The sequence below is a fragment of the Mesoplodon bidens genome (genome assembly GCF_964165515.1).
Source record: "Mesoplodon bidens genome assembly, chromosome: 6".
In the NCBI taxonomy this organism is placed as follows: Eukaryota; Metazoa; Chordata; class Mammalia; order Artiodactyla; family Ziphiidae; genus Mesoplodon; species Mesoplodon bidens.
In genome coordinates this window covers 42,444,862-42,461,354 of record NC_138162.1, presented here as the reverse complement: position 1 = coordinate 42,461,354, position 16,493 = coordinate 42,444,862, and the positions used below count along the sequence as shown (strand labels likewise).

The 16,493-nt window shown below is 49.6% G+C and overlaps 1 protein-coding gene across 2 annotated transcripts in view; it reads right to left on the bottom strand.

Moving 5' to 3' along the window:
* Positions 1-16,493, bottom strand: part of GOLM1 (golgi membrane protein 1) — a 71,983-nt gene that overhangs the window by 35,122 nt on the left and 20,368 nt on the right. The window lies entirely within an intron of this gene.

Sequence of the window (16,493 nt, the reverse complement as noted above, 5' to 3'; positions counted from 1 at the left end):
CAGAGCCCAAGCCCGAGCCCGGCAGGCCTGCCCCAGACACGGAACTCTTCCTTACTGCGTACTTGCCAAAGCGGATGTGAACCCCAGCAGGACAACAATCCTGTGACTGTAGCCAGTGCAAAAGCAAACAAGCACCTGAAGAAGAGGGGACCAGAACGTCAAATACCAACACGCGTCACAGAGGTAAGTGATGTTCTCTGGACACACACACAGAGGTGCGTATTGGGCCATAACATGGAAGTTTCTTACTGTGTCATAATCAACAAGGTTTTGTCAACCTGCTGGCCACAACTTGGAGACAGGCTGCTGTCTCATTCCTGGGTAAAGGAGGACAATGACAACCACGCCGCCTTCACCTTTCTGTGCCTCTGTTTCCTCTTGGACCTCTCCGTCCAGCCCTCACTCTCTGTCCTGGATGGAGCTTTCTGGAGGAAGGTGTTTCTAGGGGTGCGTGCCTAGCAGTGAAATCTGGCCAAATGATTCTGGTGTTTATTTCAGGAGGTCTGAGCATGTGGACCATTTCCTGGCACAACATGAAAGAAGTCACAGTGATACTATCTGTACAGTTAATCTCTCAGGGAGAGATCATCAAGAAGAGTGTTTATGGATATTCTGCGTAGGCCAGCGGGGAATCAGATTCACACAGCTCGCAGGTCCTGCTACTCTCAGAAAAGGTTTGCACGCATTCAATTAAAAAGGCAAAAGATCGCCCTAAGACACAGCGGTCCCACTTTGGGGTATATATTCAAAAGAACACAAAGCAGGATCTTGAAGAGATATCTGCACCCATGTTCACAGCAGCACTATTCACACTAGTCAAGAATTGAAGCAACCCAGGTGTCCCTCAACGGATGAATGGATAAAGAAAATGTGGCATATACATACAGTGGAATAGAACACGGCCTTTAAAAAGAAAGAATGTCACAGGCTACACCACTGGTGAGCCTTGAGGACATCGTGCTAAGCCAGTCACAGATGGGCAAGTACTGTATGATTCTACTCACAAGTAGTGTCTAAAGCAGACGGAATCATGAAAACATGAAGTAGAAAGGTGGCTGCCAAGGGTGGGGGAGGGGAGAGGGGAGGGGTAGGTGGCAGGGACGGACTAGGGTTTAATGGGCGTAGAGTCTCAGTGTTGCAAGACGAAAAAGTTCCAGACATTTGCAGCACAACAATATGAATATATTTAACACAACTGAATTGTACACTTCAATTTCCACCTTGCATGGGTATCAAAACCACCTTCCCAGGCTTCCCTGGTGGCGCAGTGGTTGAGAGTCCGCCTGCCGATGCAGGGGACATGGGTTTGTGCCCCGGTCCGGGAAGATCCCACATGCCGCGGAGCGGCTGGGCCCGTAAGCCATGGCCACTGGGCCCGCGCGTCCGGAGCCCATGCTCCGCAACGGGAGAGGCCACAACAGTGAGAGGTCCGCGTACCGCAAAACAAAACAAAACAAAACAAAACAAAACAAAACCACCTTCCCTCTGAACAACAGTGCTGAAACAGAACAGAAAAATAAAAGGAGCACTTAAATGATTACATGCTGATAATCTTGAAAGCTGATCTCTCCTGGGCAAATCATTTCTACAACAATTATGGCAATCTTACTTGCCCCTTCTCCACTCATTCCCCTCAGCCCCACCAAAAAAATCCTTATTAGAGTTTGCAAGTGCCTGAGGGCTTAGGAATTGCTGCAATTTGAAACATCTGAAGATATTTCTGTCTCCCATGTGACTTTATTCTTCCAAACAAAATACATTTTAGTTATCTTCCCCCACCTATTACGGATGCATGGAAAAATACAGTCTCCACGTAAGTAAATGAGAAAAGAACCATAAAATGCCAGCAAGATCTTTATACATGCAGTTTTATATTTATTGAAAATCTTGAATCATTTTCAGGAAAACTAGGAAAACGCTTCTAGCTTTTTTGGGGGGTTCAATATAAAGGAAAAAAACACTTGCATTAAACAAAATTATTTTAAAATGAATTACATATTGTACTCTAAACAACCCAGTTGACTTTCACATTTTGGTGCAGAGTGACTTTGGGGGAGCTGTACTTCCTGGTGTGTGTGACCCGTCCCCTGGGAACTCTCAGCAGCAGACAAGGAAGTGCCACCAGAGTTTAACTGGACACTAAGCTCAGAAGACCTCGGAATGAATCACCCACAAACAAATGTATTATAACCATTCTATTCCAGGCAGGAAACAAGTATATTTGATCAAACTATTTCTCCATTAGATTGCTAAGAAAATAACCTCAACATGTCATAGTAAATTTCCACAGCAATAAATCTACAACAGATTATCATGTTCTGAAAAGCTCAATAAGACACAAATGACTAAATTTGTTAAAATGCTAACTTTTTTTTTTTTTTTTTGCGGTACACAGGCCTCTCACTGTTGTGGCCTCTCCCGTTGCGGAGCACAGGCTCTGGATGCACAGGCTCAGCGGCCATGGCTCACGGGCCCAGTCGCTCCGCGGCATGTGGGATCTTCCCAGACCGGGGCACGAACCCATGTCCCCTGCATCGGCAGGTGGACTCTCAACCACTGCGCCACCAGGGAAGCCCAAAATGCTAACTTTTGAAAAGTTCACTGGAAGTGTGAGCCTCATCACGTTATAAAAAAGAGAAGGTGACCTTTATTGCTGTGTTTGTTTGGCTCATTAAAATAACCAACCTGCTTTGAAGATGTGGGTCCATCTTAAGCCTTACTAAAGATGACCCTCAAACAATCTAGCCCTTGTCAACCCACCGGCAATCAGGTGCCTGGATAACTTTTTGTAATGACATTCCTGTTAATGCTCTGGGAGATAAACCTCAAAAAGAAGAATTTAACCTTCGTGACCGGTGAATGACATTAAGAATGAAGGGAAGAATATGAAGTATTCATGAGAGTTTTCTTTTTACCCCTCACCAATTTGAAAATCTCCCAAAGCAATGCTACCCAAGAGAAACATAATGTCAGTCAGATATGGGAATTTTAAATTCTCTAGCAGTTACATTAAATTAAGTAAAAAGAAACAGGTTAGCCAAAGGGTTTGAATAGACATTTCCCCAAAGAAGATACACAAATGGCCAAAAGTACATGAAAGCTGCTCAGGGTCATTAGTCATTAGAGAAATGCAAATCAAAATGAGAAGGTACCACTTCACAACACTAAGATGTCTACAAGAAAAACAAACAAACAAAAGGAAAATAACAAGTACTGCAAGGACGTGGAGAAACTGGAACCCTCAGACCCAGCTGAGGAGAACGTAAAATGGTGCAGTTGCCGTGGAAAACAATTTGGCAGCTCCTCAAAAAGCTAAACGGTTATCATATGACCCAGTAATTCTACTGCTAGGTATATCCCCAAGAGAACACATGTGTACACAAAAACTGTCCACAAATGTTCACAGCAGAATTATTCAGAACAGCCAAAAAAGTGGCAACAACCCAAATGTCCATCAAGTGATGAATGGATAAACAAAAAGTGGTCTATCCATATAATGGAATATTATTCAGGCATAAAAAGAAATGAAGTACTGACACACTAAAACACGAAATACACCTGTAACAGGTACATCTATACAGAAAAAATAAATCAGCGGTTACTGGGGACTGGGGGCTGGGGGGCGGGTAAAGCGGGGAGCGACTGCTCCACGGGTACACATTTCTTTTTAGAGTGATGAAAATGTTCTGGAGTTAGATAGTGGTGATGGTTGCACAACACTGTGAATATACTAAAAACCACTGACTTGTACACTTTAAAATGATTAAAGTGGTGACTTTTATGTTGTGTGAATTCATCCCAATTAAAATAGATGAAATTAAATATTAATAATTTAATCTAAATACATCCGAATTATCATTTCAAGATATAATCAACAATCAACATAACAGTATTAATGAGATACTTTCCTTTTTTTTTTTTTTTCCACACCAAGCCTTTGAAATCTGGCACATTTTACACTTACAGCGCATCTCAATTGGGACATTTCAGAGCTCAGCAGCCACCTGCCAGTAGAGAGAGCATAGCCCCTGAGCAATAAGAAGAGAGGGCAGGAGAGTGCCAGTAGCAGGTAAGTGCCAGTTAGTTATTACTTATTTACGGCACCCCGATATGATTACACACTCACACTGGCACCGATTCACAGCAACAACAGACAAGTTGTCATCCAAACGTTTCAAACCCACGGTGCCCGTGGGCCAAACACTGGCCCACTGAACATAAGTGGTTTCTCAGAGAAACCACGGCACAGACGGTGAGGCGACACGTCCAGTCCACAAAACCCTACAGCTGACAGAAGTCACTGCTGTGATTTAAAATATCACATGCAGAAATGTGAACACTGGTGGAATATTTGATATTAAATTATTTGGAGTTTGGCGGTAGTGCAGTTACGACAAAGGACGATCCCACCTTTTAGAGATACGTACTGAAATATGAATGATCGAAACGGCATGAATTATAATCACTGAAGCTTGATGTTGGACACTGGGGATCCATTAGATCATTCTGTCTACTTTTTCATGTTTAAACTTTTCTACAGTTAGTCTACACACACAGACACACTAATCTTGTGACACTGCCAATAATTAAAACAGAAAAAGCAAAGTTAAGAACAAATCCTTTTTAAAATCTTAACTACAAGGCTGATTTTAGTGGGAAAAAAAGGTGAGTTAGATGATGGTGAAGTGAACTTTTTTTTTTTTTTTTTTTGGCCGTGCCACACAGCTTGCAAGATCTTACCTAGTCCCCCGACCAGGGATCGAACCCAGGCCATGGCAGTGAAAGCACTGAGTCCTAACCACTGGACCGCCAAGTAATCCCTAAACTTTTGTTTTCTGAAGGCAAGTTTGGGAGGCTCAAGACCTCTTAGAGGCGCAGATCCTTCCCATGTGTTACTTCTCACTTACACAGTTGGCCCTCTGTATCACGGATTTCACACCCGCCGTCGGTTGAAGCCACGGACAAAGGGCAGGCTGCACTCCACCAGCCATACGTGGGGCCTGAGCATCACGGAGGCTGGCAACCACGGGGTGTCCGGGAACCAATCCCCTGAGGATACCCAGGGACGACTCCAATTTCACTCCCCAAACTGAGCAGTTGTCTTATCACAGTATATACAGCTCCGTCAACAATTTATCAGCTATAAGGGCTTTTGTGGCTCATTAAGGGATAAAAGGGAGGAGCAAGAAAGAAGGAAATAAATAGAGAGATTGAGAGTATCAGAAAAAAGATGGGGGAGGGTGGTGATTTTCTTGAAGAAAATAAAAAGACTTGAAAGGAGACGGAAGGTTCTGTGGATTCTGATTCCGGGTCTGCTACGAATTTGCTCCTTGCCTCTGGACACCTCACTTAACTTCTCCCAGCCTCAGTTCCCCCAACTGGAACCTAAAGGGCAGGCCTGTGATGTTTAATGGGGGTGCACTATGGGCATTTCAGGTGGGACAACTCTTTATTTTTTTATTATTATTATCTTTTTTTGTGGTACGCGGGCCTCTCACTGTTGTGGCCTCTCCCATTGCGGAGCACAGGCTCCAGACGCGCAGGCTCAGCGGCCATGGCTCAAGGGACCAGCCGCTCCATGGCATGTGGGATCTTCCCGGACCGAGGCACGAACCCGTGTCCCCTGCATCGGCAGGCGGACTCTCAACCACTGCGCCACCAGGGAAGCCCAAGGGATAACTCTTTATTTGCCTACCGTCTCTACATGGCCACCCTGCTCCCCTCAACCCTTCCAATGCCAGCAGCACCCTCACCCCTGCAATGTGTGTCACGAAGACAAAAGGGAGCCCATCCCCTACATTTCCAAATGGCCCAGAGTGGAGGCTGGAAGTTTCATCAGTGAGGCCATTCTGCTCTCCAGAAGAAATTCTCTACAGCCACATCCACATAAAAGGGAGCAGGGGAGAGGTCCAGGCTCTGGCTCAGCCTGGCCGGACCCCAACCTCTCTACCACATGCCCCCAACTGGAAACCACTGGTCCTGATGTCCACAAGCATCCCTCCAATCCCTAAAATGCCTTAATCCTAAACCCAGAGAGGCTGAATGACACTGGGTGGCGGGAAGGAAGCACCAGCAGGAGGACACACTTCCCTGTGAGCGAGGCAGAAAGAGAACCTGCCCAGAGAAACTGCTGATTATGTAAAGGAGAAGAATATTCATCCACAGCTCAAGCGAGTCCACAAGAAGGCAGGGCCGCTGAAAAGCAGGCTGCCCTCCAGCCCAGGGGCCACTGCAGGGCCCCAGGACTCAGCAAACCCGTACCGCCTGTGCATCATGCGGTCTGCACACCGCTGCCCCCGGCTCCCCCACTGGTGGGGAGAAGGCCAGGCAGGGCCCCCAACAAAAACTTGAGGGAGAGAGGGAGGGAGAGGTGTGCAGGGGCGGGTGCTGGCATCAGAAAGCTGCTGAGTCCAGCCCACAGGGAGGAGCTCAGAGAGAGAAAGACAGGCCTAAGTGCTAAGGTCAAGACCTATTCCTGGGAGTTCAAGAAACCCAGGACACTATACAGTATAAGAACTTGGGTTATTCAAGGTCCAGAAATGGTAGGGGCACAGGAGTAACAGGAAAGTGAGTGTGTATGTGTGCATGTGCGTGTGCAAGAGAGAACTGATGTAAGAATGTGTGCTGAGTGAAACAAGCCAGACACAAAGGCACAAAGACTGTGTGATCCCACTTAGTGAGGTGCGGCGAATAGCCAAACCCGCAGAGACAGAAAGCAGAACCGCGGGGGCCAGACTGGGGAGGAAGGATGCAGAGTCAGTGTTTCACTGGGACAGAGCTTCAGGGGGGAAGACGAGAAAGCTCTGGAGATGGGTGGTGGTGATGGTCATACAACGACGTGCATGTACTTAATGCCAATGAACTGCAAGTCGTTAAAATGGTCGTTTTATATTATGTACATTTTACCACAGTAAAATATACCCCCAAACACAGAGGCTGTGAGTGTGGGTGAGTCTGTGAATCAGTGTGTGAGGGCGTGAGAGTGAGTGAGCAGGTGCAAGGGTGAGAATGTGAAGGGGAGGTGAGTGGGCTTGAGCGCATGCGCAGGGACAGAGGCCGCCCTCAGCGTGAGCAGCCTGGTCGGAGGGAGCCCAGGTGCCTAACGGGCAGGGGCTACCAGGTGCACAGGAAGCGGCGCCCGGGCTGTGGCTGCACAATGGGCTCGAGTCATGGAGTTTTAATGGAAGGTTGTATTAATCACAACTCTACACAAACCTTAAAAAAAGGAACACCACCTCTCCAGGAGAACACGCAGTACATACAGGCATGATTACTCTACGCGCCCCAAAAGAGCTCCTGCCAGAGGTCCCCGTGCCCAGCTGACTGGGAGAGCACCACCTGAAACTGGCTGGGAGGGCGGACTGAGCCTGGGCTTGCCCGGGAAGGTCACGCGCACCCATAGCTCTGCAGAGCAAGGTCCATGGGGAGGGTGGTTTCCACCATGGGGATGAGAACGAGGCCGACAGGGAGGGAGCCTTGGACCAAGACTGGTTCACACCCATGCCCAGCTCCCCATGAAGGGGCACAATGATTAAAGGAGGGAGGACAGTTGGAGGGAGAGGGGAGGAAGGGAGGGTAGGGAATGGAAGATGAAGGGAGGGAAGGAGGGGGAGAAGAAAGGGGAAGAGGGGGAAAGAGGGGAGAGGAGGGGAGGAGGAGGAGGAGGGGTGGGGAGGGGTGGGGAGGTGAGGGGAGGGGAGGGGAGAGCAGGGGAGGGGAGGAGGAGGGGAGGAGGGGAGAGGAGGGGAGAGGAGGGGAGAGGAGGGAAGAGGAAGGGAGAGGAGGGGAGAAGGATGGGAGGAGGAGGGGAGAGGAGGTGAGGGGAGGGGAGTAGGAGGAGGAGGAGTGAGGAGGGGTGGGGAGGGGAGGGGAGAGGAGGGGAGGAGGAGGGGAGGGGAGAGGAGGGGAGGAGGAGGGGAGGGGAGAGCAGGGGAGGGGGAGGAGGAGGAGGAGGAGGAGGGGAGGGGAGGGGAGAGGAGGGGAGGAGGAGGAAGGGAGCAGAAGAAGGGAGAGGAGGGGAGGAGGAGGAAGGGAGCAGAAGAAGGGAGAGGAGGGGAGGGGAGGGGAGGGGAGAGCAGGGGAGGAGGAGGAGGGGAGGGGAGGGGAGGGGAGGGGAGAGGAGGGGAGGAGGAGGAGGAGGGGAGGGGAGGGGAGAGGAGGGGTGGAGGAGGAAGAGAGTGGGAGAGGGGAGGGGAGGGGAGTGGAGTGGAGGGGAGCAGGAGGGGAGGCAGAGAGGAGGGGAGGGGAGTGAAGGGGAGGGGAGGAGGAGCGGAGGGGACAGGAGAGGAGGGGGGAGGAGTAGGGGAAAGGAGGGGTGGTGGAGGGGAGAGGAGGGGAGAGCAGGGGAGGGGAGGAGGAGGGGAGGGGAGGGGACGGGAGGGGAGTGGGAGGGGAGGGGAGGGGAGGGGAGGAGCAGGGGAGGGGAGCGGAGGGGTGTGAGCAAACCAAGACTGCCGTGATTGAGAACCTGCGTTAACCGTCTCCCAGGTCACACGCAGCCCAGCCTCTAGCCCACCGTGACCTGGGTCACAGAGAACTGCCAAGAGGACGCAAACAGGGCAGGCAGTGGGAACCCCAGATTGTTCTTTGCTGCCTCTCTAGCAGCTAGCTGGCTCTCAGGCAGAATGGCCTCCTTCTCAGCGCGCAGACCCTGATGGTCTGTCATCAGCTGCCAGGGGACTTGGAGCCCTTCCCCTGGAGCAGCCCACTTGGGGTGCCCCTGCTCGGCACCACGCCCTAGCCCTCACCAGGACAGGCACAACTGGAAAGCTGCCCACACAGGGGCTGGAGCTGGAAAATCTTCATCCCTGATTTCATAGGAAGAAAAGCACTGACGGCAGCACGTACAGCATCAGCAATCCAAAGCTCCCTGGCTGTCCTTAACTGGCCTGGAATCGCCCCTGATGCCAGCAGCATGGGCCCAGCCTCCTCCCGACCCACCCGCCGCACAGGCCGCAGGAGGAGCTGGGCTCAGCCCCTTCCGTGGGCGCCAGTTTTCCTGTTCCCAAATGGGAATCCCAACAGCTTGCCCTCCCCTGTGGGAGAGGCCACAGTTTGGGAAGTTCTGACTTTCTGCAAACAGGGTGTACACAGACGCTTGGGGACTAAAGAGAAAACTGAACTAAGTGTATGGATCCAGGGCTGCAGCCAGCGCTCCTAACACATCCCACACTGTTTTAAACAAGAAACAGCAGATCTCACTCATCAGCACCGAAGGGAAATACATGAAAAGACAGCTAGGTCAAACTCCCTTTTTGTATTTCACATCAAACACCATCCTGCAGTGCTGGGTTAGAAGAACAGAGGGTCGGGGAAGTGTGAGGAGGGGAGAACCAGACAAAAGCCACCCAGGGGCGCCCCTCGCTCTCGAGGAGCAAGGAGATGCTGACGGAAAGGCTCTTCCCTGTAGGAAGAAGCCGAGCGAAGAGCGAGCACCTCTGCAGAGCTTGTTTCCCTGCCTGTGGACACAGGAGAGCAGCGCACAGAAAACACACACCCGCCTGCCCAACCGAGACGGTCAGGGGCAATCCACAAACAGGAAGGCAAGATACTGTACGTGGAGCTAGCCCAGCACGTACTGTGACACCTAACTGGGTCTTGAACCAAGTAAGCTTCTCCCTTAGTTTCTCCTGACGTCCAGCACCAACAACAGACCCCAGGTGCCTTCCCTGCAAAGCAGGGACGGCGCAGAAAATGTGTTTTGCTGTTTCTCCTAACAAACACTCTTTTCTCTTTTTAATGTTGGGGGGTAAATTACTTGAGTTTAATCACAAAGCTGTCTTTGAAGGCTACATTCAAGCAGAAAACTAGAGTATTTACAACCTGAAAAGACTGAGAGTCTTCTGAAACACTTTTTCTCAGGAAACAGATTTTTGGTGGATTGCTTTTACCTGCTTCCCCTTTCTGCCTCTATACAGACCCGTCCCTCACCTCTCACCATGCCACCTGCCACCCAGGCCTGTCCACTCTTCCTCCTGGCCGTCTCTCAACCATGCTCACTTTACAGAATTCATTCCACTCCTACCTCAGTTCCGCTCAGCAACATGTTTGACTCAGATATTTCAAGAGCTGCCTGAGTGGTCTGCCTCCTGTCTGCCCAGCTCCCTACCCTAAGCACACTCCCCAGGGGCCTGGGCCTGCCGTTTAAACCCCCAGATCTGATCTGACAGCCTTGATCTACAGCTTGAACCCTGTTATGGTTCCCCTGTCCTCGAACTCAAGTCCAAACGCCCTAGTGATTTAAAAAAGATCCTCTTCTTAGGACCCCTGCACCCCTCTCTACTCTGCGTCCAACCCCACTCTCTCTACGCCCAGCCACCAGGTGCTGTCCCCGCACCCCGGGAGAGACACATTCACCTGTCGCTTCCAGGTGACACCTGAGATGGCTCTCCTCGCACAGTGACTCACACAGCGTGCAGACACCCCGCTCCACCTGCCTCGTGGAAGATGCACTAGACGTCTGAAGCATGCAGCTCTTACTCACTGTGCCCTCCTGAATGGCAAAGGCTAATGCACGTTTTTCAGATTTGTTCCCAGCAGGATTTAGATTCAGATCAGAGGTGTTCACTTGCGACTGGAATGCTGAACAGGGTGAGGGCGCTGGAGGTGCAGAATGCAGCAAGGCATGGGGACCCTGGCTCTGAACTAGAGGTGCAGCAGCAGCCTCCCGTCCAGCTCTAGGTCGGGCACGGGGAGCGGGCCTTTGGGGCCAGTCCCGCCTGGTGCCCCAGGAGCCATGCCTGGCCCGGGGCTGCTCCTCCAGACCTTCCCACCTTTCTATAGTCACCTGCTTCCCTGTACTAAATCCTTTCTGCTTAAAAATCAACCCCGATAGGGCTTCCCTGGTGGCGCAGTGGTTGAGAGTCCGCCTGCCGATTCAGGGGACACGGGTTCGTGCCCCGGTCCGGGAGGATCCCACATGCCGCAGAGCGGCTAGGCCCGTGAGCCATAGCTGCTGAGCCTGCATGTCCGGAGTCTGTGCTCCGCAACGGGAGAGGCCACAACAGTGAGAGGCCCGCGTACAGCAAACAAACAAAAAAAAACGACCCCAATAGACCTATTAACTCATCTTTCTGCTGCATTCGATGTGAAGTGCACAAACAAAGGGCCCGGCCTGGTCCACCACAGGGTTCAAGGCCAGCAGCTGGCAGAATAAATACCAAACAGATGGATAGAAATGGACATGGAGAATTAATGGGAATAAAACCAGAAAAGCTATTTTAGAACGCTTGATTCTTCAGTCAACCACAGGAGTAAAAGGTGATAAAAATCAAAAAACTACTTTTATCTGCACAAGTCCATTCTGATTCCTTAAGAAAACCCACTGTCTGGAAGAAAATCATCACTGTTCCCAGCTACGGAAGAAAGGCTGGCCCAGAAAGAAGAAACTGGAACACTCAGAACTGTGTCCTGCTGTTTGAAAATTCAGTGTGGTGAGGCCAAAGGGATGGAGAAAACCAGCAGCCCGGGCCCAGCCCTGCCCCCGCCGGCCGCTCTGCAGGCCCCCGAGCCGGGTTACCTCTCAGGGGGTCAGTGCTTGCCTCCATCTCAGAGGTGACAGTGCCTGTCTTCCAGGCTGGCACGTTGAGAAATGACATGTGTTCACATGTGTGAAAGCATTTGGGGAACTCTAAAGCGGGACAAATGGCCAGATTTCTTAAGGCTCGTCGTTTCCTTTTCAAGAGGCAGAATCTTACAGAGGAAGTCACGCATAGGAACCAACACTGCTGCGACCCAGGGAAGCAGCCCCAGCCCAGGTCCAAACACCACACAGGAACCAGGAGGCACACACCTGGGGTTCTCCTGGCCCCCCACCACCACTACCCGTCACTCACAACAGGAGAGTCCCAGAAACGTAGGATATTTTCCCACCATACACCTCAAATAATGCCTTCCAGAGCCCCTTCGTGCCCTGCGTCACCGTGCAAGAGAGGACAAACCGGCAGCTGATAGGCCACCTCGATGGGGGCGCAGGTCACACAGGTGAGTGACAGCGGGGGGCCGAGGCAAGTGCAATGGGGGCCCGTCCTCCCTCCGCCTTCCCAGCTAGCTGCCTCTTCTATTTAAGATTTCCTCTTCCTGGACACAAAACAGTTAACGTGTCGCCAGCGTCCCCTCTTCCACCCTTCCGCTTCACCATCTTTCTTCTTTTAGGTCAGGAACGACACAGGAACCGTATTTCCACCACAAATGAAATGTTACTCAAACGATTTTTCTTTGCACTACTCAGTGTTAACTTACATATTTTAACAAATAAGTGAAGTCTCAATATGCCAGAGCAGACAAATGGCTGCAAGAAACCATCCTAGAAAGAATGTCCCAAACAAAACTATGGCAAATGAAGCTATTTCTGACTCTCACTTCTGGCAAGTGAAAATGAACACAACAGCAGGACGTTCAGCCTTCCCTGGACAAAGTGCTGCTACTCAGTAATCCAGGGTCTCCCAGACTTCTTCCCCCACCATCTCAGATATTAGGTAATCAGTCCCTCAAATGATTTTAGGGCCACCACGTGGCTACAGGGCAGCAACTAGTCAGGAGGCTACCCAAGATCTTGGTAAGTCTTCAGACCTACAAACATTAACTGGCATTCTGCCAAGAGTAAAAGAATGAATTCAACCACTCTGTGCCATCCTCAGGAGTCGATGTAGACCTGTACAAGAGACCCTCCATTAGCTTTTGCCAAAACTAACAACAACCTGGGGCTCTGTTTCCACTGAGGACCCTTAAAAACCTGTTTTATAGGTATATACCTATACACCTGTACAAAGAAAATAGTATTTCACTGGGTGCTTATGTGAGGATTCTTTGTACCTACACAAATGTGGTGGTTTAAAAATATCCCCTCAAGGGGCTTCCCTGATGGCGCAGTGGTTGACAGTCCTCCTGCCGATGCAGGGGACACGGGTTCGTGCCCCGGTCAGGGAAGATCCCACATGCCGCGGAGCAGCTGGGCCCGTGAGCCATGGCCGCTGAGCCTGTGCGTCCGGAGCCTGTGCTCCGCAACGGGAGAGGCCACAGCAGTGAGAGGCCCGCGTACCGCAAAAAAAAAAAAAAAAATACCCTCAAGTTCTTGACACTGCTCCCCAGAATGGAGTCTAATTCCCGCTCCTTTCATCTGGTCTGGCCTTAGTGACCTGCTTCTAACTAATGCACAGGAAGTGACCCTGCAGACTTCTGAGGTCCAGACAGTGAAAGATGTACAGGGTTGAATACTGTAGCCCCAAATTCATGTCCACCCAGAACCTGGGAATGAACCTGTTCACAACCTCATTTAGAAACAGGGTCTGTGCAGATGTAAGTTGTAGTGAAGGCAGGGGGGAGGGTCCCGAATCAGCATGACTAAAGAGAAGAGGTGAAGGTACAGAGACACAGAGGGAAGATAGAGGCAGAGACTGGAGTGATGCACCTGCAGGTCAAGGAATATCAGAAACCGCCAGCAAACACCAGAATCTACTACAAGAGCCAAGGAAGGGTCCCCCCCTAGAGCCTTTGAGGCAGCATAGCCCTGCTGACACCCTGATTTTGGACTTGCAGCCTCCAGAACCATGAAACGACAAACTTCCGTTTTAAGCCATCCGGTTTGTGGTATCTGTCCTGGCAGCCCTGGGAAACTCTTGAATTGCTTGCTCCCTCTCCCTTTGTTGGTATCGTCGCTCTGGGAACCCAGCCTCCATGCTTCCAAGAAGCCGCCAGCCACATGGAAAAGCCACGTGTAGGGTCCCTGACTGCCAGACACACAAGTGAGGGAACCCGCAGGCAACTCCACCCCAAGCTTTCAAAGCACCCCAGGGACTTCCCTGGTGGCGCAGTGGATGAGACTCCGGGCTCCCAATGCAGGGGGCCCGGGTTCAATCCCTGGTCAGGGAACTAGATCCCACATGCATGTCGCAACTAAGAGATTGCATGCCACAACTAAGAAGCCCACCTTCCGCAACTAAGACCTGGTGCAACCAAATAAATAAATAAATATTTTTTTTAAAAAAAAAGGGACCCCAGATGGTGGAGTGTGGAGAAGAGACAAGTTGTTCCCTCTGGGCCCTCCCAAAGTGCAGATTGTGAGCAAAATAAACGTCTGTCATGGTTTTAAACCACTGTGTTTGGGGGCAATTTGTTATCCAATAATAAATAACAGGACAACACATGTATGTATAATCCTGTTCACCTGACTCAAACGCAGATCTTCACATTCAAAACATGGTCCCCTATGCCAATTAGATGCCAAGGCAGTCTACAAAATTTCCCTTCAGCAAACATTTATGAAGAATCCTCTTATCTGGAATTATACCCTTGCCTTCCTACCTAAGGGAGGGTCACCTCAACACCCCTAAGATAACAATGCAGAATAAGCCAAGAGTTTCTGGGTCTTTTTAAATGACGTGTGAAAACTAGGTGTATTCAAACACGTTTATCATTTAAAGAACCCCCTTCATCTACAATCTTCATGACACACTACATTTATAAAAGCTTGAATGCAACCATAATTTATAAAAGCTTGAGTGTAATGTGTATTTTTTTTTTTTTTTTTTTTTTGCGGTACTTGGGCCTCTCACTGTGGCCTCTCCCGTTGCAGAGCACAGGCTCCGGACGCGCAGGCTCAGCGGCCATGGCTCACGGGCCTAGCCGCTCCGCGTCATGTGAGATCTTCCCAGATCGGGGCACAAACCCGTGTCCCCTGCATTGGCAGGCAGACTCTCAACCACTGCGCCACCAGGGAAGCCCTGTAATGTGTATTTTTTAAAAGGGGGTGGAAGGTTCCCAGTGGTTAATCTGAGTCATGGAATTACAGGTGATTTTGATTTTCTTTTTATATTTTCAAAATTGTCTACAACAACAATATTTTGATAATTAAGAAAAAGATGACTTTTTGACATTTACTTAAGCCTGACTCATATACAATCATTTTTTGTTTTAAAACAAAGCTGAATATCCCTACTTATATATAACTCAGGAAATGAGCTTCCACCTAGTTAACTTGCATAATAGCATTTATGCAAACGGTCTCAACAACACCTATTTATGCAACAGACAGGAATGCAGAAAAGAAAGAAAATGAAAATGACAGTTCAATCTCCAAGAATCATCTGAAGTCTCATTTGAAGTGTTTACCATCAAGCGATCAGTCTGTGAGATTTGGTTCAAATTATCAAGACAGAGAACCTGACTGATCAGCCGCTGCCCTGGCAGTGGGTGCACTTCACTGTGCCAGGCTTCTCCCTGCATCCAATGGGCAATGGCTGGTGAAAAATGAACAGGCCAGGAAGGTGCCGAAAGAAAAAGACAACAACAGCAGGACCACGTTTGGTGAGCAAGGTGGAAAAAGCTAATAAAAATGTAATAACATATATGTACAACTTCTGTTCCAGCAATTCAACTTTTAAGTTTATCCCTAAAACTCCTTTGACCATGACTCACAATGACAAATTTTCTTATAATACAGTGTAAATATTCACACATATATTTTTATATATAAGCTGACACAATGGTTTTACCAAACAATGCAAAATGATATAACAGTACTCTAATATTTTAAATGTTTTTAATGTGGGTCATAACCTACTAAATTATTATTCATGGCTCATTAATGGGTCCCAAACTATAGTCAGAAAAGTACTGCAAGCTTGGAGAAACTCACAGGTGCTGTGGGAGCCCAGTAGAAGCAGCTCATTCTCTGCAATAGCCAGACCCTAGAAACAACTTACGGGCCCATAGCAGGGGTGGGTAAACTGTGGTATATCTATGCAAAGAAATAGGGCATGGCAGTGAGAATGAATAAACTAGATCTATATACCAACAGAGACCTCAAAAACAACGTTCACTGTAAAAAGCAAGTTACAGAGTGTTACAGCAACCAAACATATACAGTAAGAACTCCCCCCACCAAAAAAATGCAGGGCTTCCCCGGTGGCGCAGTGGTTGAGAGTCCACCTGCCGATGCGGGGGACACAGGTTCGTGCCCCGGTCCGGGAGAATCCCGCATGCCGTGGAGCGGCTGGGCCCACGAGCCATGCCGCTGAGCCTGCGCGTCCGGAGCCTGTGCTCCACAATGGGAGAGGCCACGGCAGTGAGAGGCCCGGGTACCGAAAAAAAAAAAAATGCATTGCTTTAGTCGCATGTAGTAAAAGTTCAGAAATAAAAACTACAGTCATTAAAATTCACAGTAGTGGCTTTGAGCAGGAGGGAAAGAGGGAAGGAACTGACAGAGAAGACACAGGGGACCACAACTTTATGTTTTTGTTTTAAATAATTCCTGAGTTAGGAGCACAGAGGTATTAACTTACTATTCTTCTGACCTTTCTGCACATCCAGCTATTTCATAATGAAACTGTTCTAGGTCTCATGACATCACTGTAGTGCAGCTGTTGAGAAGCTCACATGATGTTTCCCACTTGCTACCCATTCTCGGTGACATCTAAAGGGGAGTCTGAGCAAGTTGGTCTCAGTACTGACGACCCTGAGACACACCTATGTCCCACATCTGGGTGGATGGCGCT